Here is a 4,096-nt window from a genome sequence, read left to right as displayed (position 1 = left end):
TAAATCGTTCTTTTTTTGGTTTTGATTTTTAATTGTAATTCCGAAAAGTTTTTCACGAGAGTGAAAACATTAAGGTTTCAAGTTAATATTCCACGAGAGTGTGGGACTTGAACCGAATAGTAAAAATTGGGCATTAACCATAAATACAGTGAGAGCGCTTTAGGATTAATTAGAACTTATTGATTTTCAAAAAGTATTTTCTGATGCAAATGGGCTAACGAGAGCAGACATTTGATATTGAGGTATAGCTAGAGTCAACAAAATGAGACTATGAGATAAAAGCTTTTAAATTAATATTTCTATACTAAAAAGTGATTCAATACACTAACACGTGCCAATTAATTATTGAGTCCCTGAGATACGTTGAGATCCACGTTTCGATCTCTCTTTTCTGCTAAAATTTCCAAGCTTTATTTTAATTTTAGTATTAATTTCCCCCAAATCAAATTTTCATAAGTCTTAGATTTACATAGCGCCAATAGATAGCGATAAGTTTGATTATTGGTCCATGTGGATTCAATATCTTTTAAAATTATGCGATACAACTGTGCACTTGCAGTTAGATATTTCGATAAACTCATTAAGTCGCGATCAAGTTTTTGGAGCCATTTTTAGGGACTAATTTAGTCAATATCGTAACTCCTTTCTGTTGCATAGTATAGAATAAGGCAACTATTTTTTCTTTCTAATCGTCGGTTGCATGCCAGACACTCGTTCTTCGAGGGACGAGCTAACATCACCCATAAACGAAATCGAGCATTTTATTCTATGACGCCGAGTTAGACAACTTCTTTCAGAATACAATATGCCAACTCCTAATATGGTTGCGAATCATAATCGTCCTCTCAAGGATTATGCTACTCCTTTCGAAGAAGAACCACACTCGAGCATTGCACCTCCCGCCATCGAGGCAAATAGTTTCGAGTTAAAACCCTCTTTGTTACAAGTTGTGCAACAAAACCAGTTCTCTGGTAACCCTACAGAAGACCCGAACCTTCATTTGTTATTGTTTGTGCAGTACGCAAACATGTTGAAAGTTAATGGTGTCAATCCTGAAGCTATAAGATTATGTCTCTTTCCCTTTTCTTTGAGAGATAAAGCCAGAGCTTGGCTCCACTCTCTACCATCTAATTCCACAACTACATGGAACGAATTGAAGAGAATTTTCTTAGCACGATACTTTCCACCAAGAAAATTGACTATGCTAAGAAGCCAAATCAACAAATTTAGGCAAAGAGACAACGAATATCTTTTTGAAGCATAGGAGAGATACAAGGATATGTTGAGGCTCTGCCCATATCATGGAATTGAGCCATGGATGATTATCCATACTTTCTACAATGTTGTCTTGTACAACACCAAACTAACCTTAGACGCTGTAGTTGGCGGCGCTCTAATGGATAAACCCTACGAAGACGCCTATCAACTCATAAAAAATATGGCGCACAACCACTATCAATAGGGAGGTGAGAAAAATTATGTAGAGAAACCACTAATAAAGGGAGGAATGTACTAAGTAAATGGCATAAACCATGTCGATGCTAAAGTGGAGACCCTCACTAAGAAAATCGAGAGTTTAACCATAACTCCAGCAGCTACAGTAGCTGCTGCAACTTCTAATTGTAAGTTATATGGAACCCTTGGACACAACACTCCTGAATGCCACCTATTGGTTGGAATTCCATCCAACCAAGTAAATTATGCCTAAGGTAACCCATACTTCAATACTTATAACCCTGGCTGGAGAAACCACCCAAATTTCTCCTATAAGAACAACAACACGTTGTTTGCTCTAAACCCAACACCTGTTGTTCCTCCAGGTTATCAAAAAGGAGCCCCCATTGCTCCTCAAGCACCTAAGAAGTCAAACCTCAAACTAACGATGGAGAATTTTATTGCAACCTAAAGCCAACGGAATAAAGATTTTACTAATCAAAATGTTCGTACAAATGAGTTGATTAACAATTGGCAAGTAAAGTTAACTTTATGGCTACTCATAATAAAATGTTAGAAACCCAAATTTCTCAAGTAGCCCAATAAAATGTTAGAAACCCAAATTTCTCAAGTAGCCCAACAGCAAGCAGCCACAACAACCCCAACTGGAATATTTCCTGGCCAACCACAACCTAACTAGAAGGGCCATGCTAATTCCATCACACTACAAAGTGGGACAAAATTAGACGGGTCAACGGATCCAAAAGTTCAAAATCCGCCCATGTCTCAATGAAATGAAAAATAAACCAAAAAGGTAACAAACAATGAACCAAATGACATTGGGCATGATAATACAACTAAAGAGGCAATCGAGAAAGATAAACCATACATGCCTCCACCATCATAAAAACCACCCATTCCTTATCCTCAAAGGCTAGCTAATTCCAAAGTCGAAGGTCAGTTTAAGAAATTTGTAGAACTTCTGAAACAACTCAATATTATGATACCCTTAACAGAAGCTATTACACAAATGCCTTCATATGCCAAATTTCTTAAAGAAATCCGATCCAATACGAAGAAACTTGAGGATAATGAGACAATGACGCTTACTATAAAGTGTAACACCCTCATTCAAAACAACATGCCCCTAAGTTAAAAGACCCATGTAGTTTTCCCATACCTTGTGTTATCGGAAAATTTGTCATAGACAAAGCCCTTTATGACTTAGGAACTAATGTCAGTTTAATGTCCCTTTCGATATGTGAAAAACTCAAATTAGGCAAACTAAGACCCACTAGAATGTCTCTCCAATTAGCTTATCACTCTGTTAAATTCCACGTGGGTATGCTAGAAAACATTCTCATACGAATTGGTCAATTTTACATTCCTACATATTTCATAATAATGGACATAAAGGAAGATTCCAACATTACAATCATATTACAAAGACATGTTTTAGCCACCGTTGGTGCCATTATTGATGTGAAATAAGGAAAGCTAACCTTTGAGGTTGGTGAGGAGAAAATCAAATTCATTCTTACACAACTTCTGAAGGCACTTTCCATAGATGAAACCATCTGTTTCATAGACATCATCGACGAATGTATAAAAGAAATGGAGATGGAACCACCTAAGGATACTGAAGTCCTAAAAATCGTAGCTCCTCCTATATTAGAAGATGATGAATGGCAATACCATATGTGGATGACAATTTGAGGGAATGCCTCTCACTAACTCCTAATCATATGCCTTGCCCAAAGAAACCTTTGGTAGAACTTAAGAGGTTTCCCATAAACCTAAGGTATGAATTCTTAGACAAAAAACAGCTTGAATGCCCAGTAATAGTCAACACGGACTTAGGTAAAAAAGAAACTGAGCAGTTATTGGATGTTTTAAGGAAATACCCTACAACCTTAGGATATGACATCTCAGATCTCAAAGGGACCAATCCCTCTGTGTGCATACATCAAATTATGCTAGAGGAAGACTCAAAAACCTCAAGAGACACCAAAGGAGAATAAATCATATTATGAGCGATGTAGTTAAGAGGAAGGTACTAAAGCTACCCGAAAAGATTATTTCCCTTTACCCTTTATCGACCAGATGCTTGAACAATTTGCCAGACATTCTCATTTCTGTTATCTAGATGGCTACTCAGGATTTTTTCAAATCTCAATTCACCCCGATGACCAAGAGAATACCACTTTCACATGTCCCTATGGCAAATTCACCTACCGACGAATGTCGTTCGGATCATGTAACACTCCTGCAACATTTCAACGATGCATGGTGGCGATCTTTGTTGATTTTATAGACAACATCATGAAAGTGTTTATGGACGACTTTTCAGTTGGCGGGCAGAGTTTTGAAGTATATATTGCAAACTTGGAAATGGTAGTAGAAAGGTGTGTAAAGGTTAACCTTGTACTCAACTGGGATAAATGCCACTTCATGGTTCAAGAGGGAATCGTACTTGGACACATAGTGTCAGAAAAAGGATTGAAGTTGAGAAGGAAAAGATAGAAGTAATAGAAAACCTTCAACCTCCTAAAATTGTTACAGAAATACAAAGTTTCCTAGGTCACGCCCGTTTTTACCGACGTTTCATCAAGGATTTCTCTAAACTAACCAAACCCTTAACTAGTTTGTTGATGAAAGACGT

The 4,096-nt window shown here is 37.3% G+C and overlaps 1 non-coding gene across 1 annotated transcript; it reads right to left on the bottom strand.

Moving 5' to 3' along the window:
- Positions 1-1,201: 1,201 nt before the first annotated feature.
- LOC127089462 (small nucleolar RNA R71) lies at positions 1,202-1,308 on the bottom strand. Its single transcript, XR_007791055.1, has one exon. It is a non-coding gene; the product is annotated as a small nucleolar RNA R71 (small nucleolar RNA).
- Positions 1,309-4,096: the final 2,788 nt, after the last annotated feature.

The sequence above is a fragment of the Lathyrus oleraceus genome, chromosome 5 (assembly GCF_024323335.1).
Source record: "Lathyrus oleraceus cultivar Zhongwan6 chromosome 5, CAAS_Psat_ZW6_1.0, whole genome shotgun sequence".
In the NCBI taxonomy this organism is placed as follows: Eukaryota; Viridiplantae; Streptophyta; class Magnoliopsida; order Fabales; family Fabaceae; genus Lathyrus; species Lathyrus oleraceus.
This window is presented reverse-complemented; position numbering and strand designations above follow the sequence as displayed.